We start from the raw sequence: 24,563 nt of genomic DNA on the forward strand, positions 1-24,563 counted from the left end.
CAAAGGTGTCAAGTCAGGTTGGTACGTGCATTCTGCAAAAAAGTAACCAAAAGGGACAGGGTAATTTGCAAGACATGTCAAACCATTCTTACACTTCATTCATTCATGTACTCCTCTTTTTACCCTTTTTTTCCCTCTTGTTTTTCCAAGTATATATATTAATCCAAGATTTCCTATTTAAAAATATCTCATCCTCTCAATTAATATATCTCTCACCTTCTTTCTTTTAGCTCCAATAATAAAAATGAATATTCCTAAAGGCATATATTTCCCTCTTTCCATTGCAATTGTGGCCATTTTGGCATCAATTTCCTTTAAGATATTTGATCGTTTAACTTTTGAGGAATTATCATCTCCTATTATCTCAAGAATAATTCACAGCAATATTCATCGAGGTCATCATCGTCATCACCGTGATGACAAAAAACAATCAATATGTGACAATTTCTCCCCAAATTTCCCAACTATAGATCCTACTACAACCTCCATTCTCTGTGTTGATCATAATGGTTGCTGCAATTTCACTACCGTGCAAGCTGCTGTTGATTCAGTTGGGAATTTCAGCGCGACAAGGAGCTTGATTTGGATCAACAGTGGCATATATTTGTAAGTCCTTTATCCTTGAGTTCTACTTCTATACAATAACAGTGTAGAAAAACATTTACAGTCTATCGAGTCACCTTAAAGATAACTACAGGTAAGTCTGCGTAGTTAATAAGTGAAACAAGTTACCTTAAAAATAAGGTAGACAACCTTCTACGAACATATTAAATTACAGTACGTACTAGTGGTGTAAAAGCTCTTTAGATTCTGTGTGTACAATTAGTTAAATCATTGTTGATCTTATTGTTCTTGTAATAACTTTATTCCTTGTTTGTTGTTGAGTATAAGGTATTATCTGACTAAAACCAATAATTTTGTTATTGTGTATGCAGTGAAAAGGTCATTATTCCAAAAACTAAACCTAATATCACCTTTCAAGGGCAAGGGTATACTTCAACAGCTATTGTATATAATGACAATGCCAATTCTTCACGTGGCACATTTTACAGTGGCTCTGTCCAAGTATTCTCCACCAACTTCATCGCTAAGAATATAAGTTTCATGGTATATCACCCTTGCCCTACTCTATTCATTCATCTTAATAATGCATCAAAACATAAAATAAAAAAAAGAAGGAAATTTCCTCTAATGAAAGCGTAATTACTACTCCTATATTGTGCAAAGTAATAGCTTGTCGTAATGTGTTGTTGGAAAAAAATGCATAGAGTTAAGTTATATGCACCAACAATAACGAATTAAATTGTCAGTGTATATAACTTATATCCTTTACACGTCGTTATGTTTGTGAATACAGAATGTAGCTCCGATTCCAGGGCCGGGTGCGGTAGGAGCACAAGCAGTGGCCATTAGGATAGGAGGAGACCAAGCTGCCTTCTGGGGTTGTGGATTTTTTGGAGCTCAGGATACCCTCCATGACGATAGGGGTCGCCATTACTTCAAGGAATGTTATATTCAAGGTTCCATCGACTTCGTTTTTGGCAATGGCAAATCACTTTAGAAGAAATGCAGAAAGTTATCTGAATATATATATATATATATATATATATATATATATATATATATATATATATATATATATATATATATATATATATATATATTTAGATATACTATATTAAGGTAGATAGGCGCACTTTGCGAACAATCACGAGAGTAGATATATATAGTTTTTATCACTGTAAAGAAAATACACTTTGTATATCCGTCTAGGGGATAATCATGTGCGAATGTAGCTTTTTGGCTATGAATTCATCTGAACCCATAACTTTCGACATGAAATATAGGTATATATGTAAAAATGTATTAAAATCTCAACAGATATTAGATTGAACCCATAATTGTAACAGTAATTAATTTAGAATAAAGTTGAACTCATTAAATTTCAAATCCTGAATCCGCCTACAAAAGATAACAATAGAAAATACTTTAGGTGTATGTAGCCGTGTTAGTTGGGGACAACACACTCATGCAAGTTTTAAGAGGCCAAAAGGAGAAGATTTTAGTCCCTTGAGGGACACTGATGAAATTGGAATGATGTAGAGGAAATGTTATATTGGAAGAAGAAAAGAAGATTTAAAACACTTCGAACATACATTCAATGGTCACTTAGTCTGTAGAAAAAAAATCTATAATATCCTTATAAGTTTCGCCAACATTAAGATTAATAATATATTAATAGCTACAATAGAATTTAAGCTAAACATTGTTATCTAGTTGACGACATTTATTATATATTTTGCCATAATTTATTTATTTATTTGCAAAAAGTCTATGACTTGTTTTCGACCATAAATTTAATTTATTTTTTTATAAACTCTGTACCTGGTCAAACGCCACCATATAAATTGGAACGAGAAATAATTAAAATGTGATGATAATTGAAGTGCAGAACTGCGAGTTGATATCAATGGCGAGTCCAGGATCGAGGTCGATAAATGGAGCAGTGACAGCACACGGCAGAGCTTCCAAAGAGGAAGACAGTGGATTTGCGTTCGTAAACTGCAATGTGGGAGGAAGTGGTAGGATTTGGTTAGGCAGAGCATGGAGGCCTTTCTCTACTGTAGTCTTCGCCAACACTTTCATGACTGATATTATCTCTCCTGACGGCTGGAACGACCTCAATGACCCTTCAAGAGACCAGTTAAGTTCATTTCACTAATATAATATATATTCCCCCCTCTCTCCATCTAGGATTTAGACAGTTTTGAGTTAAAAATACGAGTTATGAAATATAAATCTGATATAACGTTTGAGCAAAAAGTTATATGTTTAACCAAATTCGCAACTATAACTATATCGGACGATATTGTATTCTCCCATTTGATTGTAAACCGTGATGATTAGTGTTTGGTCAGAAGCTCCAAGGTTTCAACCAGGGTTGGCAAATTAAACGGGCGAGTTCGCACGGATATGGGTGGGTTTAAAATAGGTAATACAAAAATCGAATAAATTATTCGACCCGATTCATTTAATACGGATAGAAAATGAGTTAATCGGCGGATAATATGGATATCAATATTATTCATGGCTTCTTGAATATGATTACCTTTGGGAGAATTCCTAGTTTCCCAAACTTGAGGAGCCGCTGATTTGAGTCTTAGCAAATATAAAAGTTAAACCTGTTGGTTATCCATTTTTTTAAGAGATAATAAATATTATCCATATATGACCCATTTTAAAAAAGTTCATTGTCCAACACATTTTTTAGTGGATAATATGGACGGATAACTTTTTTTTTATTATTATCCATTTTGCCACCACAAGTTTCAACAAATATCACTATATTAATTATGACTCATATATATTTGATTAATTATCTAGTATCTCTGTTATGTTTAAATACACTACTACTATTACAAAACATGATTTTTGTAACCTAATCACTTAAGATTCTGTTCTGTCTCTTAATGTAGAGTTTATGAACTGATTAGAAATATTGAGTACAGGACAATATTCTATGGGGAGTATAATTGCTCAGGTGCAGGATCAAATATGTCGCAGAGGGCACCATACGTTCAAAAGCTTAATGACACCCAAGCTCTTCCTTTCCTCAGCTCGTCTTTCATTGATGCTGATCAATGGCTACAATCTTTCTCTAACTAGAATAATATTCTTCTTTCATAGTTACGTCATTCTACAAATTATTCTTTCCTATTTTGAAATTGACGTACGAATATATTACTTTGCGCAAAGATGGATACACCAAATTACTGTATTGTTTTCTTCGATTTCTTCATATTGTGAAGAAGATATTGTTGTTGTACTGTACATTGTGTATCATTCTTTAGTAGAACAAAATGAATATTCTAGTTATATTCGGTGTTCTGTGAACCTTGTGTAGGTCGAATTATTTAAGTTAGAACCTAATTAATAATGGATCTTTAAGGGATATAATAGGATGCTTAAGATTTATACATCTTTAATTAGAGATTTTGGTTTTGAATGTTTGAAATAAAAAATCTTTTGACAAGAATATTATATTCCACTAATATATCATTAATTTCTTCATTTAATTAAGGATTTGGGCTGTGAAATTGGGGGGGGGGGGAGGAGGAACGTGTGAGATTCTTAGACCGAATTTTGAGGTTTTGATCGAGGTTTAGGTATCGAATTTGAGTAATATGGGTGGACTCGTGGTTGAACGTGTGTTCGGATTTTGTGACCATTAACCGATTCCGAGACGTGGGCTTGGGTCGACCATTCATGGATTGATGTAAACAACCTATTACCGTTAGGATATGAAAGTTAAGAAAAACCCGAAAACAAATGAGTTGATTTCGAAATACAAATTTTATTTTCCGGAAATCAAGACCAAGAGCAGCATCTCAGAGTAAGTTTTTTTTTTTTTTTTTTTTTTTTAAATATAAAAAAGATACTGTATACTTTAGAAATCGGGGCTACCCGTTTTCGTGCTCCGATGGAAAAAATGATACCACATCGAAAGGCCAGGACGCTGAACTCGGGGTCGAAACTCCTTTCCAATGTCGGGGTCGACATCATTTACCGAGGTCAGAAGAAGGCATGCATCGAGATGATACCGTTACGATTCAGTAACGGAAAGAGCGTGATACCCACAACGGGCCAGAGATCACGGCGTGAATTTCGGAATGGATTGGTCTTCGACGGTTAGACAGTTGTCAAATATGATTTCTTACTGTAATTAGAAGTGTACCTTATTTAGGACTCCCCTATTATATAAAGAGGGATCCCATTCATTTGTAACCCCACGGTTCACTGATAAGAAAATATAAGTGCATTACTCTCTTGCTATTTCATTTACTATTTTTCAGAGTTGTTTTATCATTTATCCTCATCATCATACCTCGAGACTGTCACAAGTCGAGGTCGAGATTTAGCTTACACAGTGATTTGATCTACTTTATTCTTTAATTTATCTATGTAATTCCTGGTTTATCAATTGGTATTGAATAAAATCACATATCCTTAATACCACAATACAAATTTAATTGTTACTCGAATTTCAGGATAAACAGTTTGGTGCCCACCGTGGGGCTTAGGATAATAGTGATTGTTTAGTGTTGATTCAGATAACACACATTATTTCACGCTTGTTCTTGCCAAGTATTTTTGCTTTCAGATTAAAACATGTCAAACTCACAAAACGCACCCGTACATGGTGATGATGGTCTGGGGTTTCACACGGAAAACGAAATGTAATTTCTCCAGGAGCCGGGGTGCCATCGGTTAACCTCGAGGGAGTACCGGTTGCTGATCCAGTCGATGTCAGTTTGCACATTGCTTTGAATGCGGATTTAGGTGCGGACCCCGAAGGGAGTGTGCGCAGGGAAGGTCGATCTGGTGGCCAAGGAACACAGGGCGCATGAGACAGGGGAGTTAGTCTCCAGGTAATATTTGAGATGCTACAGACTCAACAGGCCGCTATTGCTCAGCTTCAAAGTCAACATAGAACTCCGAGTGTGGTCGAGCCGGAAATCCACTCACCATACCGAGCCAGTGACAGAGAGGTCAAATGGTAACGGATCAGAGACTCATCCTACAATTATGAAAATGCTCGAGGAGCTCACCAAAAGAATTGAGTTGGGAGAGAAGAAAATCGAAGATGATGATAAAAAAGTGAAAACATACAACTCCCGAGTTGATCAGATACCGGGGGCACCCCCGATCTTAGAGGGTTTGGATTCAAAAGAGTTCGTGCAAAAGCCTTTTCCTCAGTGTGCGGCTCTGAAGCCCATTCCTAAGAACTTTTGTATGCCGGATATACCTAAATACAACGAGAGCACCGATCCTAATGAATGCATCACTTCGTACACATGCAGAATAAAGGGAAATGACTTAGAAGACGATAAGATCAAGTCCATTTTATTGAGAAAAATTGGGGAAATTCTATCAAATGGAGCAATGATTTGATATCACAACCTGCCACCAAATTCCATCGACTCATTTGCCATGTTAGCAGATTCTTTTGGGAAGGCACACGCCGAGGCCATAAAGGTTGCAACAAGAAAATCGGACGTTTTCAAGATAAGACAATGGGATAATGAAATGCTGAGGGAGTTCGTATCTCGATTTCAAATGGAACGTATGGAGTTGCCACCGGTCACAGATGATTGGGTCGTTCAAGCTTTCACTCAATGGCTGAACGAGCGGAGTTCGATAGTAACACGACAGCTGAAATAAAATTTGGTCGAGTATCCAGTTGTAACTTGGGCAGATGTGCACAATTGACATCAATCGAAGATCAAGGTCGAGGACAACCAATTAGGAGCCACTTTCGGTTCAGTATATCCGAACAAGTTGGCAGTTAAGACCCAGAGGGACGTTGACAGGGAACCAAGGTCGAATAGGGAACGATATCAACCATGCACTGCAGATCGAAGGAATAATGGTTCAGGATGCAATTTCACTCGGAATGATCGAAGAAATAATCGAGGACATAATTCTCGGGGACATATGAGCAAAAGTGGTTTTGAAAAGCATGCCGATCCCATAGAGGCACCTTGGCTATCGGAATATAACTTTAGCATCGGCACATCAGGCATTGTATCGGCAATCAGAAGGATCAAAGATACTAGATGGCCCAGACCCATACAAACTGATCCTTCCTAAAGAAACCCAAATTTGATGTGCAAGTATATGGCACGCATGGTCACAAGACAGAGGATTGCAGGCAATTAAGGGAAGAGGAAGCCCGACTATTCAACGAGGGCCACCTTCGAGAGTTCCTCAGCGATCGAGCCAAGAATCATTTCAGAGACAGAGACGCCAACAGGAAAAATGAACAGGAGGAACCTCAACATGTCATTCATATGATAGTCGGCAGGGTCGATAATCCACAAGGGACCATATTCAAACGTACTAAGGTATTGATTACCAGGGAGAAATGGACCCGAGATTATGTGCCCGAGGGTTCCTTATCATTCAATGACAAAGAAGCAGCATTTCTCAGCCCCACAATGACGCCCTGGTAATTTCTATCTTATTAAATAAAGTTCAAGTTAAGCGCGTTTTAGTGGATCCAGGTTGCTTGGCGAATATCATTCGATCGAGGGTTGTGGAGCAGCTCGGCCTACAAGAACAAATTGTGCCCTCAGCTCGGGTCTTAAACGGCTTCAACATGGCCAGTGAAATAACTAAAGGGTAGATTACTCTACCGGTGAACGTGGCTGGAACCATTCAAAATACCAAGTTCCTCGTGATCGAGGGCGATATGAGGTACAATGCCCTACTCGGGAGGACTTGGATCCACAACATGAGGGTAGTTCCTTCGACTCTCCACCAAATGATGAAATTCCCGATATTGGACGGTATGAAAATAGTGTAAGGGGAGCAGCATGCTGCAAAGGAATGTTTGCAGTTGACGAGGCAATACCGGTATCGATGCTATCAACCTCGGAAATGTCGAGCATCAAAGGTAAACAAGAAACTAAATAGCAATCACAGCCACCAGCCTCGACCGAATCGGGAAAGCAGGAGATAGAAGAAGAAGAGGAGGATTTTCTGACCCTTCGAACCTTTTGTCACACCTCCTTTTTCACTACACCCGCAAGGGCATAAAGGAGTTTTCCCAATTAAAGGACAATCGGAACGGGATTTATTTATTAATATGCAGAGTCGCCACTTGGGAGATTAATAGTGTCCCAAGTCATCGGTTGAATCCCGAACCAAGGAAATTATGACTCTGTTAACAGTCCGCAAACCAGAAATTCGAGTAAGGAATTCTGTTAACCTAGGAGAAGGTATTAGGCGTTCCCGGGTTCCGTGGTTCTAGCACGGTCGCTCAACTATTGTATTTGATTTTATCTGATTTCAAAACATGTTCTTGCTTATGGGCTTTTAATTTTGAACCGCTTTTATTATTATTATTATTATTTATGAGAATTGCAATATCGTGAAAATGTGTCTCGAACCACGTCACATCAATGCACCCGTGGTTGTTGACACGTTTCGACTCCGTTGAATTTTGGATTTGGGTCACATAAATGCGCACCCGAATTTAAGAAAGTAAATTATTAAAAGCGCGCCTGCAGAGACTATCGCGTTATTATCTTTGGGGAAGGCCGTGAAATTTGCTAAACGGCCCATCCCGAAGTCTAAGTATTTTTTAGTTAAGCATTGAATGAGGGCCCCGCAATTTGCATTTTTATTCGGCGAGGCTCGTCTCATCCTTTTTATTTAAAGGCCAATCCTAAAGCAACTACGATTTTCTATTTTTAACCTCTAATAACAAAGAAAGGATCCTAATTAATTATCCTATTTGATGAATGAGTAATTATTGGAGGCAACCCGAGAATAGCCTTAATAGATGGGTCTCGAGGCCAACCCACAAAAAAGGAAATTAGACCAGCTTTGGTGACGCTAGTAATGACCGGACCAGTAGGCGAAAGCTTTCAGCCTGTGGGCTTATGACTGGCGCAACTAACATTTGGGCAAGGGTACTTTGAAACCTCAATTGCTAAAGCTAACTCAATGCCCTGTTCCAGTGGGAGTTTCACTTTCCAAATGCACACAATGAAACGCAGGTCTTGCAATTCAGATTTATATGAGTTTGAGCTAATAAAATAATCAATGAGGGATGGTCGATATGACATGTATGCATTAAACAATTGATTCTACAGAAAGCTAAACACAAGGATTCATTAGTGTCTAAAATGAAGCTAGATTATAAAAGTCCTAGTTACTACTTTGAATGATGCTATGCCAGAATAACCTTCTTCAGTTTAATCACACTGATTCTAACATTGACTCATGACTAGGTGCAATGACCTTATTCACATCATTACAAATAAGAGACAGTCAGGCAACATCTAAAATTCAATTACAAAATACCCTGTGATTCCCAACTTGATTTCAAATGACTAACGTCCAATGAAAACGAAATCGAACTGACTAGGATATTAAACTATTTGATACTACAACTACTAATGAATGAACAAAATCGAATAGTTTCAACCAGCCCACATTATACAAACCATAACAAGTCCTAGTTTAATTACGACATCCAAAACATAACAGAATTATTTGAACTGCAGTTCCACTTCAGAACAAAAACCTCAATTTCATTTCATTTGTCAATAGATGAAGCTACAACAACACAATCTCAAAATGTGTACCTGGAATTGGAAGAGAAATGAAATAGAAGAAGTCAGTTGAAGCAATAACTGAGCAGCAACAGCAGTAAGCAATTTCCAGCAAAAAAAATCAAACCAGTGTTAAGATTGAAAAAAAAATCACAACTAACCAACAATTTAGGAGAATTATTCATTGACTAAATCATAAGAAGAAGCAGGGAACACATGAAGATATAAAAAAAATGAGGACTCACAGCTTGACTCGAATTCTTTGGTTCAAAATTTGACCATCTTGGGCATGAATTGAACATCAATGACAGCGAATTCTTCATGAAGGGAATGAGGAGACCGTGTAGTACCAATTGGGTAGTTTTTAGAGACATTAGAATTTCCGGCCAACTTTGAACTAATATTCGAGCCATTCGACTGATATTTGAGGGAAACCAGTGGGAGATTCTAGTAGAGGAGAACTAGGAGAGCACAGGGTGTTAATTTGGGGTGGTTTGGACGGAGGTGTGTTGTGGCCGGAGTTTTTCGATCCAAGATTTGAAGGCTTTGGCTGGGATTCGAGAAAAACTAATATGGGGTTTGGAAAGAGGAGGAGAAGACGAGTTGAGGGTGTATTTTTGGGAGGGATTGGAGCTTCGCCGCCGCCGGCGACGATTTCCGGCGGACGGCGGACGGCGGAGGCACGGCGGCATTACAGAGGGAGTGTACGAGGAAGACGAAAATGTTTTTTTAGGTTTAGTTAACATTTCGGACATTTTTATTATCTAACAAGAATGCACATGAGCCGTTGGATCAAAAAGAATGAAGGGCCAGGATTGAGTGATGCCCAAAACGGCGTCGTTTGATTTAGCTGGGGGCGGACCGGGTCAGGGGGTTTGGGCCTGGGTCGGATATGGGTTCTGGTGGGAATTTTTATTTGGGGTGAGGTTTGGTCAAATTAAAATGAGCCCAATTTTGGTCTCTTATTAAGACCACCTTTTTTTTAATTGTTTTTCCTTTTATTCCTTTTACTTATTTTTGTTTTCATTTTGTATTTTGTATTTTTATTTTTTCTAATTTTATAAAAATCAAGAATAAAGATAAAGTCCTAATATATTTCAAAGTTAAACTAATTAACTCCTACAATTGTTTAAAATCTATTTCGTGACGAATTCACTATTAAACAATTAAAAATGCAAAAGTGAACTATTTTTGTTATTTTCTTCATATTTTGTTCTAAATCAAATTAACCCCTAAATAATCCTAAAATATGAACTTAGATCCTAAATGCAAATGTATTTTTGTATTTTTTATATGAATTAAAATGCACAAATAAAATGCAAACAATTACAAGAAAATAACACAAAATTCACAAAAATTGTAAAATAATAAAGAAATTGTTTTGTTTGAATTTCTGGGAATAATTCATATATAGGGCAAAAACCGCGTGCTCACAGCTGCCCCTCTTTTCTCGGAAACATGAAGAGTTTTCGTGCAAAGATAAGTGAGCAAATGCGAGCGATTTTTGCCCGTTTGAATATTCCGTGTGAAGCATTTTTGAAAGAGTTGACCGCACCTTGCTTTAGAGGTTGCCTACATATCCTGGGCTAAACAGGAATCAGGTCAGTGTAGTTCGGGAGTGTCTGGTAGCTGGCACTACCAGGAGCTGTGATTTCACTGCGATTGTTGCTGCTACTGCTCACTGACCTTCCTTATTACACCATGTCAAAATAAAAGAAGCTAGCCTAATCTATGGACTATGAATTACAAAAGTCCTATCCGAAATCTTCCAACTGCATCTTGTACTTCCTTGTTGTCTTGCATTCCCTTGGTGAAACTCATTGTTGTTACTTCAAATCGTGAACTGAGATGTTATTTCTTCTCTCCAAATTGCTGAACTTGAATAATCTTGAACTTGAATGTATTCCTCTGTTATCTGGGCGGGCTCCCAATTACTGAAACTTGAACTATATGTCTCTATTCTCCAGGCGGACTCCTGACTTCTGAATCTTGAAATTGAATGTATTCCTTTGTTATCCAGGCGGGCTCCTGACTGCTGAACTTGAACTTGAATGTATTCCTCTGTTATCCAGGCGGGCTCCTGACTTCAAAACTTGAAATGTATTCCTCTGTTATACGGGCGGGCTCCCGACTGCTGAACATGCAATGTATTCCTCTATTATACGGGCGGGCTCCCGACTTCAAAACTTGAAATGTATTCCTCTGTTATACGGGCGGGATCCCGACTACTAAACTTGAACTGCATTCCCATGCTATCCAGGCGGGCTCCTGGCTTCTGAACTTGAAATGTATTCCTCTCTTATACGGGCGAGCTCCCGACTGCTGAACTTGAACTGTATTCCCATGCTATCCAGGCGGGCTCCTGATTTCTGAACTTAAAATGTATTCCCTGCTTTCCAGGTGGGCTCCTGATTGCTGCATTTGAAAGTATTCCCTGCTCTCCAGGAGGGCTCCTGACTTCAAAATAGACAAAACAAAGAATTTGAAAGCTAAAACTTAAATTGTACTCCCTTGTTCTTCAGGCGGGCTCCTGACTGCTGCGCTGGAATGTATTCCCTGCGCTTCAGGCGGGCTCCTAACTGCTGCATTTGAAAGTATTCCCTGCTCTCCTGGCGGTCTCCTGACTTCACAAAAATAGACAAAATAAAGACAATTTTTCTGCCCCAGTTTGGTAACTGTTTGGTGATTGCCTTTCTCCACAGAGAGTTCCTCTGAAACAAACGAACTTTTCTGCCCCTGTTTTAATCAAAGAAAATTTGTCAGTTCAAAAATGGTGGTTAGTTGGTGGCATTCTTGCTGGAGATCTTTCTGCTGCATTGTTTTGTTCCGACTGGCTTCCCGAACTGGCCCTGAACCGCTTTGACTTTCCGACTGACCTTCGAACCCCCTGACCTTTGACGAACCGAGTGTTCCATACTCATGCTGTTGTTTTGCCTCTGACCCCTTTATCCGAACCTTTGCATCTCCCATGACATTACTAAACCATTCCACCGATGAAACTTCCGGTGATTCCTTGTAACCCTCCCCCTCACATCACGCTATCCTTAGTACGCTCTGACCACACTATGCTTTGCAAATGTGGAAGCTGGTAGTGAGCTTTGACTTGCTTTGAACAAGACTGACATTAAAACATCTTAGACAAATGAACCCAAAAGAAAATGAAATGCAATGACTTTACGGGTTAAGGATAAGAAGAATCCAAAACCAGATGACTGCTACGAAAGGAACATGGAAAGAAACTTATCTGACCGGAATAGCTGGTACCAATGGTCATGACATGCATTTCGGACTAATCGGCCCAATATGCCCAACTAACCAGCTCTTGGTTGCCACACTTTGTTTCCCCAGAATTTCCATCACTTGATTACTTTACCCAAACCTTAACCTTGTTCATTCTGCGGCGCCTTGAAATATTTGCACCAGCATACCTCTTTTATTCGTTCATCTCTCAAACTCACTTTCGCCTTACGGTGCCCGTGAGGGTTTTCACCAATAAAACTCTCTCATTTTAATTTCTCTCAACTCCCATCGCCTTATGGTGTCCGTGAGGGTTTTCACCAATAAGATTCTCTCATTTTAATTTCTCTCAACCCCCATCGTCTTACGGTGCCCGTGAGGGTTTTCACCAATAAGACTCTCTCATTTTAATTTCTCTCCTTGCTTGTACCAGAGTGTTGCCCCTGACGGGAATTACTTTTACCTGCATGACTTGGCATTTCCCAAAGACTGATCAGAAGGTCTTTGTTTGGACCGTAATGTGGGCTTTGGATGGGGTTAGAAAGAAAGGGTATGAAAGGCTCAAAACAATTTCAAAATGAGTTAAAATTACAACTTTTGGAATCCAATTTCTTTCACAACAACCACAACTTCTATCCCACTTTCTTGCTTGGGGACTTTTGGATTTTTATCTTGGTATGACTGAACCTCAGCGAGGCTGCCTACGTACCCTTGCGGGATCAAGTCAAACGTAGTTCACGTCATAGAGACTACGTTGTTTTTTTTTCTTTTCTGCTCTTCTTTTCCTTTCTTTTCTTCATTTTCTTTTCTTTTCCCTTTCTTTTCTTTCTTCTTTTCACTTTCAATTTTTCTCTTCTTTTCTTTTCCTTCTTTTCTTCCTTCTTTCTTTCAGTTTTCTTTCTTTTTCTTTCATTTTCATTTTCTTTTCTTCCGCACTCGCATTTCTTAATGGTGCCATTGATTCCAAAAGAGGGATATGAAAGAGAATAAGTAAGGCTCAAAGGGGATGACAAGGGGTAAAAGTGTTTAGATAGCAGAACAAAATGCCTTCGTCATTTCAATCTTTAAAATATGCTAAATACGAACAAGTACAATTAAAATAAAGAACTCATACATAGTATCTCTTGACCGCATCGGAATTGATGGTCATTTCTACACATTTCCCTTCCACATCTCTCAGATATAACGCACCATTAGACAACACTCTGGTTACGACGAATGGTCCCTGCCAATTTATAGCAAACTTTCCTTTTGCTTCGGCCCAATGAGGCAAAATATGTCTCAACACTAACTGTCCCACCTCAAACTTCCTCGGACGCACTTTCTTGTTGTACGCTCTTGCCATTCTTTGCTGGTACAGTTGACCATGACACACGGATGCCAATCTCTTCTCGTCAATCAAACTCAACTGCTCAAGGCGGCTTTTCACCCATTTATCATCATCGATCTCAGCCTCTGCTATGATTCGAAGAGACGGGATTTCTACTTCTGCGGGTATCAATGCTTTCGTGCCATACACCAAAGAGTAAGGAGTTGCCCCCACCAAAGTACGAACAGTGGTGCGGTATCCCAACAATGCAAAAGGCAGCTTTTCATGCCACTATCTAGATCCTTCCACCATTTTTCGGAGTATTTTCTTTATATTCTTATTGGCTGCCTCAACCGCACCATTTTCCTTAGGGCGGTATGAAGTAGAATGACAATGAGTAATCTTGAACTGCTCACATGTCTCCTTCATCAGATAACTATTGAGATTAGCGCCATTGTCCGTGATGATTACCTTCGGAATCCCAAACCGATAGATGATATTTGAGTGCACAAAATCAACCACTGCTTTCTTGGTCACGCATTTGAAAGTTTTTGCTTCAACCCACTTGGTGAAATAATCAATGGCCACAAGAATAAACCTGTGTCCGTTTGATGCTGCTGGCTCAATTGGCCCAATGACATCTATGCCCCAAGCAACAAAGGGCCATGGTGCAGACATTGTATGTAATTCGGATGATGGAAAATGAATCAAATCTCCATGCACTTAGCACTGATGACATTTACGCACAAAACTGATGCAATCCCGCTCCATAGTGAGCCAGTAATAAGCTGCTCTGAGAATCTTCTTTGCTAGAACGTACCCACTCATATGCGGTCCACAAAATCCGAAATGTACCTCAGTCATGATATATGTGGCATGTCTTGCATCAATGCATCTCAACAACCCGAGGTCTGGAGTTCTTTTGTACAACACTCCTCCAGTAAGGAAAAACCCGCTTGCCAACCGTCGAATTGTTCGTTTCTGATCACCTGTGGCCTGTATCGGATACACACCCATCCTGATATATTTCTTGATGTCATTAAACCATGCCTCACCATCAAGTTCCTCTTCCACCACATTACAATAAGCGTGCTGATCGCGGACCTGAATCTGCAAAGGGTCCATGTAAGCCTTATCCGGATGGTGTAACATCGATGCCAGAGTAGCCAACGCATCGGCCACTTCATTATGAATCCTTGGAATGTGCTTGAACTCTATCGACTGCAACCGCTGACAAAGCTCATGCAAACATTGTCGGTACGGTATAAGATTTAAGTCCCGTGTTTCTCATTTTCCTTGAATTTGGTGTACCAGTAGGTCCGAGTCACCCATGACCAAGACTTCCTGGACACCCATATCTACAGCTAATCTCAACCCCAAGATACATGCCTCATATTCTACCTTGTTGTTCGTACAATAAAAACAAAGCTGAGCTGTAACAGGGTAATGTTGCCCTGTTTCAAAAATAAGCATCGCTCCTATTCCCACGCCTTTCATGTTTGCAGCCCCATCAAAGAAAAGTTTTCATCCTGGCTTCTCAACTTATTCCAACTCTTCAACATGCATCACCTCTTCATCAGGGAAATAAGTCTTCAAAGGTTCATAATCTTCATCAACCGGATTCTCGGCCAGATGGTCCACCAAGGCCTGTGCTTTCATCGCAGTCCGAGTCACGTAGACAATGTGAAACTCCGTAAGCAAGATCTGCCACTTTGCAAGCCTCCCTGTGGGCATAGGCTTCTGAAAAATATACTTTAATGGGTCCAAGCAAGATATGAGGTAAGTAGTATAAGATGACAAATAGTGTTTCAGCTTCTGTGCCACCCAAGTTAGGGCGTCCTTTCAAGATGAGTATACTTAACCTCGTAGGGTGTGAACTTCTTGCTGAGGTAATAGATGGCCTGCTCCTTCCTTCCAGTGATATCATGTTGACCCAATACACAGCCGAACAAATTGTCCAATACCGTTAAATATAGAATCAAAGGTCGCCCTAGTTCTGGCGGAACCAACACGGGTGGATTTGACAAATACCCCTTTATCTTATCAAACGCCTCCTGACATTCGTTTGTCCACTTGACCACAGTGTCTTTCTTTAACAGCTTAAAGATAGGCTCACAAGTTGTCGTGAGCTGGGCGATGAACCTACTGATATAATCCAATCTCCCCAGCAAACTCATCACCTCGGTCTTGTTCCTCGAAGGTGGCAATTCATGGATGGCCTTGATTTTTTATGGATCCAGTTCAATACCCCGGCGGCTGACTACGAACCCCAACAACTTTCCAGACGGCACCCCAAACGCGCATTTTGCAGGATTAAGCTTGAGATTGTACCTGCAAAGCCTTTGGAAGAACTTTCTCAGATCCCTGACATGGTTAGATTGCTATCTAGACTTTACAATCACATCGTCTACATACACCTCGATTTCCTTGTGTATTATATCATGGAATATTGTTGTCATTGCCCTCATATAAGTTGCCCCAGCATTTTTCAAACCAAATGGCATGACCCGATAACAGTATGTTCCCTATGGCGTGATGAATGCCGTCTTTTCTGCATCTTCCTCGTCCATTAAAATCTGATGATAACCCGCGTAACAATCCACAAAAGAACCAATCTCATGTTTGGCACAATTATCAATCAATATGTGGATGTTCGGCAGCGGAAAATTGTCTTTTGGACTTGCCTTGTTAAGATCCCGGTAATCGACACACACCCTGGTCTTGCCATCTTTCTTCGGCACAGGCACAACATTAGCTAACCAGGTGGGATACCGTGTAACCCGAATGACCTTCGCATCAAACTGCTTGGTGATCTCTTCTTTGATATTTACACTTATGTCCGTTTTGAACTTTCTCAGCTTCTGCTTGACAGGGGGAATGCCGGGTCAGTGGGCAATTTGTGAACCACTAAATCAGTACTTAGCCCCAGCATATCATCATACGACCATGCAAAAATATCCTTGTACTCAAACAATGCTTTGATTATCTCCTCTTTGAGTTGTGGCTCCAAATGAACACTTATTTTAGTTTCACGGACATTGTCTTGGTCCCCTAGATTAACTGCTTCTGTGTCATTTAGGTTAGGTTTGGGTTTTTCTTCAAAGTGACTTAATTCTTTACTAACTTCCTCATAGGCCTCGTCATCATCATATTCCACCTCATCATCACGCTCGATTTCTTGCACTATTATTTCTGAGTTAGATTGGCTTTTAAAACTGGGCCGAAGATTCCTCATACATGTCATGTCATTGATATCAGCATAAAAAGAACTGTACAGAAAAGAAAAGAAAAAAATGGAAACAAAATTAGGAATTAAGAAAGAAAAGGAATTACATTTCATTGAATGTAAAGATAACAAGGTTTTAACTCATCCAAACGGACGGAACATAGTAACTAAATTACAAACCCTGGAATAATCCAGGTGAACAAAAGGAAAACAAAACCCACTACCGCGACTCCCTCCGAGATGGAAGAGGAGTGGCTTCCCAGTTGTTGATATTAGCACGTGGCCCGATGTACTGTATATCTGCTTTGCTCGACCCTTCCCCGGCCTCAACCATGTTCAACTCAGCAAATACCCTCTCAAGCCTTTTATCCAAGTTCCCATCCGCACCAGTCAGTGGACCAGACACCTTTGCCAATAATTACTTCCCGATACTTGGCCTGACGAAGGACCTGGACAGACGTGGAATTGGTTTGGGAAGAACCCAGACTCTTTTCTTCATCTTGCGGGCTCGTCTCACATCCGCCGCCGTAGGCTTGAACCCCAGCCCAAAGGTATCCAGATTCTTGGGCAGATAAACTAGCTGAACAATACCTTGCAAATCAGCACCCAACCCTTTGCCTGGTACAAACCTGTTTTTCAATATTTCAGAGGCTACCATGATAGTTGCAGTTGTTATTCTGGGGACTGGGACGTTTTTCCCTTCAGGAACCTTTTCTACCGAGACTGTATCGAAAACCTAGTAAACCCACGGCCCCCGTATCATCATCAGTCTCAATGAAGAGTACGCTGGCATCACTTACAATGAGCATGTTGTCTTCCCTATGTACTATGATCTCTTGTCTATCCCACTCGAATTTGACCATCTGATGTAGTGTAGAAGGCACCGCTTTGGCAGCGTGGATCCATGGTCGCCCCAACAGAAGATTATAAGACACCGCCACGTCTAACACCTAAAACTCCATGGTGAACTCGACCGGACCAATTGTCAATTGAAGTATGATGTCACCCACTATGTCCGTACCACCACCATCAAACCCCCGAACGCAGATGCTATTCTTATGAATTCTGTCATCATCAACCTTTAACTTGTTCAATGTAGACAAAGGACAGATATTAGCACTAGACCCATTATCAATCCGTACTCGAGTGTCTACCGAATCTTCATATTTCACGGTCAAATAAAGAGCTCTATTATGTTCTGTACCCTCCACGGGCAATTATCATCAGAAAATGTCACTCTATTTACCTCAAAGATTTTGTTCGTGATTTTCTCCAAATGATTCACTGAAATTTTATCGTGGACATGAGCTTTGTTCAATATCTTCATTAGAGCCCGGCGATGTTCATCCGAGTGGATAAGCAATGAAAGCAACAAGATTTGTTCTGGTGTTTTCCTTAGCTGCTCAACAATAGAATAATCTTGCACTTTCATCTTTTTCAAAACTCTTCTGCCTCTTCCTCCGTAATAGCTTTCTTAACTGGCACCGGATTTTCCTTGGGATCCCTGGCCTTTCTCAACTCTTCGGGGGCAAAACAACGTCCCGAGTGAGTTAAACCTTGTGTTTCACAGACTTTCTCTTTGATTTCCTTCCCCTTGTAGGTCATAACTACCTGTTCATACTTCCACGGAACAGCTTTACTGTCAATTACTGGTAACTGGGTTACTAGCTTTATAACAACTGGTTCTATGTGAGCCCCCTTCACGACTGCCGCAAGTGTGCTTGATACTCCCCGAACCACTACCTTGATCGACTCTGGTTTCTTCGCAACAATGGACGATCTTTTCCCCATCACCACAACTGGCTTGTTGTGTATTCTTTTCAATTGAACCGCTGGTTTCACACTAGCTGACTTTTCATTCACTTTGGCTTCACTAGAACGGATCATCATGACTGTCTATGAGGGTTTCTTAAACTCTGCTCCCTTATGTATCAGTTCAATCATGTTGGCCTCATGATGCGTTGGCAACAGGTTCTGGTTGATATTGGGTGCTTCCGAGGTCTGAACCTCGATCCTGTTTATGTCAATAAGCTCTTGCACAACAGTTTTCAATCTCCAACATTTCTCAGTATCATGTCCGGGAGCCCCTAAACAATACTCACAGCTCACTAAATGGTCCAGATTTCTAGGAAGGGGATTTGGCATTTTGGCCTCAACCGGGTTCAACAGGCCTAACTGTCTCAGTTTGTGGAAAAGAGTGGTATAGGATTCTCCCAGCGGAGTGAATGTTTTTTGTTTCTGCATTCTCTTGTTTCTGAAAGCTTGGTTTGGGCGGAAGCCGGATCCTGGCCTATAAGCCCTCGGGTATGGATATGTATTTTGTGGAGCTGGGTAGGTGTTTTGGGTAGCCAGCGCACGCCATTGCGCGTGAGCCGAAGGCTGGGTATAAGTTTGGGCATGATGGACGGAAAAGTGTGGCTCTGGTGGTGGATAATAGTGTTGAGGAGGGCCATATGGGGTATACGGATAATTTGGGTGGTGGGGTCTGGGTTGGTTGTAATAGGGTGAAGGGCTTCTAGACCTGGACCATGCTCCGGATTCGATAGTTGCAACCTCTTCTTTCTTCTTCTTCCCAAGCACACCCCCAGTGCCATTTTGAATGGCTTGGGTGGTTGCTTTGATTGCTGAATAACTCATGATCTTATTGGATTTGAGTCCCTCCTCAACCATGCCTCCCATTTTCACGACTTCACTAAAGGACTTGCCCACTGCTAACACCAAATGACCAAAATAGGTGGGCTCCAAAGCCTGCAAGAAATAATCAACCATTTCACTCTCTTTCATCAGGGGGTCAACCCTCGCCGCTTGCTCTCTCCAATGGAACCCATATTCTTGAAAGCTCTCATCGGGCTTCTTCCCGATCTTTGTCAATGACAGTCGATCTGGGATGATTTTAAGATTGTATTGAAACTGACAGGCGAAGGCTTGGGACAAGTCGTCCCAGGTGTACTACCTGCTATGATCTTGTCTAGTGTACCATTCCAACGCCGATCCGCTCAAACTTTTGCTGAAATATGTCATCAACAATTCATCTCTCCCTCCTGCTCCTCTCATCTTGCTACAGAATCCCCTTAAATGTGCTACTGGATCGCCATGCCCATCGTACAAATCAAACTTAGGCATCATGAACCCGGCCGGTAACTGAACATCTGGGAACAGACATAAATCTTTATAGGCCACACTTACTTGGCCCCCTAACCCTCTCATGTCTCGGAATTATTGCTCCAGGCTTTTGACCTTTCTGATCATCTCCTCTTGCTCAGGGTTTTTGGGCGGCTTCTCGGTGCCTGCCATGAGATCAAGATGAGGGGTATAAGAGTAGGGTTCTGGAACTTTGAAGGTAGGCTCAGGGGGATAATACTGGTTGTTGTGTGTCTGGAATAGAGGTTCACTGGGGGATCAGTGTAGGGTAGCAGGCGGAGGTGCCACAAAAACGGGAGCGATTGGTGGAGGAGGGTATGAGACTTGTTTGGATGGAGGAGACTATGATGTATGAGAAGTGGTGCCTTGGCATTGTTAGTAGAGGGGAAATGCTGGAGATGAATTCACAGTGGGTGGCTCCTGAAGCTGAGCCAATGGTGGGATATAAGCGGGGTTAGCGGGATAAACTGGCGGTGGTACCCTTTCGCCCAGGCTTGGTACATTTCAGCCATCTGTTGCTTCAGCTTATACATTTCCTCCCTCATTGCATGAACTTCCATTTCTTCTACTTCTTTTGATGGGTCAGCGATACTCGTATCAGATTCCGGGCCAGTCATGTTCACTTTATCTTTAGACCGGGTGTTGTATGGATGGATTGCCAGAATGCCAAACAACTAACCACCTACCTAGACTCACACATTTAGACAACAATTCCGTTAGCGATTAGGCTTTAACAGATTGGATAACCGCACATTGGGCATGAATGCACCTATACAGTTAACCATTTCTATTATGCATTTGCTCGACCACATGCGTCATCCCGGCATTTCCTTAGTTCCAACTGTAAGCTTTCTCTTTTCTTTATGTTTTCTTTTCTCTTTTCTTTTCTCTCTTTCTTTTCTCCTCTTTATTTCTTTTTCCTTTCCTTCCTCCTTTATTCTATTCCTTTCTTGTTTTTCCGCTCTTCTCTTTTCTTTTCTCTCTTCTCTTATTTTCATTCATTTTTTTTCTTGTCTTTCTGCTTTTCCCTTTCTTCTTTCCCTTTCTTTGTTTTCTTTTCTTTACTCGGTTACGATCGAATCCTATGGAGATTGCCTACATATCGTGACCCCGCACGAATCAGACCAGGCGTAGTTCGTGAAAATAAGTGCCAAAATAAAGGAACAATTTTTTGGAATTTTCAAGTTTTTCATTACCACAACATTCTATTACAAACTAAACATTTTGAAATGGAAAATAACAGACTCCAACTAGACTCAAATACAGACTCCGAACATACTAGCATACTTGGATGCAAAAAGAAAACAGACTGACAAACAACAAACTCTAAAATGAAAAATACAGACTCGATCTATGAATACATTAGTGCTTCAAAAGTGGGTGCCTGCGGGGCATCGTTCGGCCTCGCCGGGGGCTTAGGTGCCAAATACCTTTCAAGTTGCTCCAGCTCATACATGGTTCTCTTGACATAAATCATCACTGCTGAGAAGAAGGTAGTGCGGGTCATGTCTTCACATGCCCGACATCTCCTAAGGATGGCGTGGGCAATGGTGTCAATCCTGTCTCTTGTTCGACCCTTTTCTATAAGCAATCGCCTTACTTGATTATTGCGAGCCTCCAACATATGAGAATCCTGAAGATATTGATCCTGCAGCTGCTGTATTTCTACTTCCATTCGGGCCAGTAAATCATAGCAGTGTCCACTTTCGGTCTCAAAAGCTTTAGCTTGCTTAGCTGCTTTATCCTCAAGGGTGACCAGTTTTCTTTTCAGACTAGCAATGGTCTTTTCATAATCCTTCTCTAATGCCTTCGGATTTTTTCAGCTCATCCCGGCACTCACTAATTTCCTTTTTCAGCCCCTTTGTCAACCGCTCGTCTGACCGGCTCCTTTGTTGGTGATTGGTAGCTATCCTCATTTGCTGGATTTGGGCCCTAAGCGCCTCGTTTTCTTGGGCCAACCTGTTCTTTTCTCCCTGATCAGCAGCAACTTGCACACTGTTCTCAAATTTCAGAGCTCCAATCTGTTGTTTCAGCTTGCCGATTTCAGCCTGATAGCCTTCTTCTTTTTCTAGCCAACCCCATTGTTCTTGTGATGATTCAGTGAAATCCTAGATGTAGGGTCTTTTAGCTGGCCTCTGATGCTTAAGTTCTCTTCTGTACCATGCGAGGTATTCTGGCGACATTTCTCCTTTGGCCCGATCCTGAACACAAGTATCTGCTTGTAGATATTGACATTCATTCCAAATCTCGCGGACTTTTGCTTCGGGAAACTGTCCGTCAGGGCTAATCTCAATTACTTGAGCACTAAGATCTTCCTCCCGTGGCACTGTTTGGCATATCCCGAGTTGTCTCAGAACCCGACATGGAGCATAAGGCTGGATGCTCTTAAGTCCCATCAAAAGAAAATGCGACCTAGCTGCTGGCATGTATATGATTTCTTCAACAGGCAACCATCCCAACGTCCACTGTATCTGACTATCCGTGAGAGTACGAAAGTATGGTATCCACGCTGTTACTCCTTCAGGCAGACTAACACCGTCAATCCTTGTGTAAAACTCTCCTATACAGGTTTTGTCAGACGAACCATAACTCAAGAGCCGGGAACGGTGGCATAGATGCTCGGTCATCCACATTTGTAGCAACAAGTTACACCCCTCAAAAAAGTTGCCTCCGACTTTGCAGGCAGTGAGAGCTCGAAAAATGTTAGACACAATCATAGGCGCAAGAGTGCTTTCATCTTGAGTAAGCAAGGTACTGACGACCCCGGCTACTTTTATATCAATATTCTCGTCTTTCCTTGGGAAAACCAAGAGGCCTAAAAAGGTTATCATGAAAGCCACCCGTCTATGCTCATCCCATTTTTTACGGTTATTTTTACTGCATAGCTTGATGTCCATCTTGTTAAACCCTCCCACGTGGTCGTACCTGTCATATATGAAGCGCAGAGTGCAGAAGCCTTATGCCAAATCTAGATTATGGACTGTCCTGGGTATCTTCAATGAATCTAAAAACCGATGCACCGTGATGTCTCTTGGAGCAACCAGATATTTTTCTCTTAATGGAACCTCAGCATTTGCGATGTACCCGGCTATTTCCTCCAGAGTTGGGGTGAGCTCAAAATCTGAGAAGTGGAAGACATTGTGCGTCGGGTCCCAGCAGGTGACCAACGCTATTATAATATTACCCCGAGGCTTGATTTCCAATAAACCTGTAAGACCTTTCAGATATTTCTTGACTTCGTCTTATCCTTCTTTGCCTAAATCGTTCCACCATACCCGCAACTCGAAAGGGTTTTTAGTCATTATTGAGAAAGGTTCGTTTTGCATCGTGCTCATTCTGCACATTTATTAAAGTGATTTAAGCAAAAACAAAACTTTTATTTGACTCAAAACAAAATTAACTATTTCCTTTTCCAAATTTAAAATGAAAGACTCGGTTTTTGAACACGGCCTTTCAGCACTCCCAAGGACGAAGATTTTAAGGCTGTGAGAGTCAACCGGTCAAAAATCAAAATTGACCAAAAATGGCCGTCTTTGCAAAGTTAACCTTCCGGCGTCCCTTTCGGGAATATTCGGCTATTTTGACAAGACGGCAATACCCAACTCATTTATGACTCTTTCCTTGTTTGTCAAAATAAGTGACCCGGTATTGCAGAACACGGCCTTCCAGCTCCTCGGGGACGAAAAATATAAGGCTGTGCGGGTCAACCGGCCAAAAATCTAAAAATGACCAAAGGTGGCCGTTATGCAAAGTCAGCCTTCCGGCGTCCATTTCGGGAACGTTCGGCTGTTTTTGACGAAAACGGCATCACCCGACTTATTCATGCCAAAATTTAAACTTAAATATTTTTGGCTATTTTTTCAAAGGGGAGGTTGGACCCGATGAGGGTTGCCTACGTATCCCACACATGTGAGAATCAAACCGACGTAGTTCAGGCAAAGAAACTAACTATATTTTTGAAAACAAGGCTCTTTCTTTTCATTTTCCATGGAAAGACAAACTATTTTTCCTTTTTTATTTTTGAAAACAAGACAAAATAACGACTCTCCCTTTCTTTTTCATTTTCAACAAACAATAAACAACCTATTTTTTCCAAACTAAAACAAAGACTCTTTTTATTTTCTTTTTCAATAAACAACTTTCCAAAAATAAAAGTCAATTTTTCTATTTTTCCTTTGCTTTTTAGTAAAGCAAACTATTAAAAATAAAACATTTACCTTTTTCCATTTTCTCAAAATTTCGGCAGAGTTTCGACAGTATTTGGTCATTGGTTTTTCTAAAATAATCAATTAACTCCCTAACTGCTATTTCTCTCTTTTCCTCTTTTTCTCAATTTTCCAACATTCCTGAGATTCAAAAGCCGGTCAACATGCCGGTTCGAAACAAATATATGTACAGAACAAGTAGGATGCATCAGGATGGTCTTTTCATTTCAGGTTGCTAGCCCTAGATGGACCCAACCCCTGTGTTGAGTCCCCTAAGTCAAATGCAGCATGATGCAATTAAGCGCTCCTACTAGGGATCCGGC

General features: G+C 40.8%; 1 pseudogene; it reads left to right on the forward strand.

Moving 5' to 3' along the window:
- The first annotated feature begins 204 nt into the window (after window positions 1-204).
- LOC107815647 (putative pectinesterase 8) lies at window positions 205-3,876 on the forward strand (annotated as a pseudogene).
- Window positions 3,877-24,563: the final 20,687 nt, after the last annotated feature.

Source organism: Nicotiana tabacum, chromosome 11, assembly GCF_000715075.1.
Source record: "Nicotiana tabacum cultivar K326 chromosome 11, ASM71507v2, whole genome shotgun sequence".
In the NCBI taxonomy this organism is placed as follows: Eukaryota; Viridiplantae; Streptophyta; class Magnoliopsida; order Solanales; family Solanaceae; genus Nicotiana; species Nicotiana tabacum.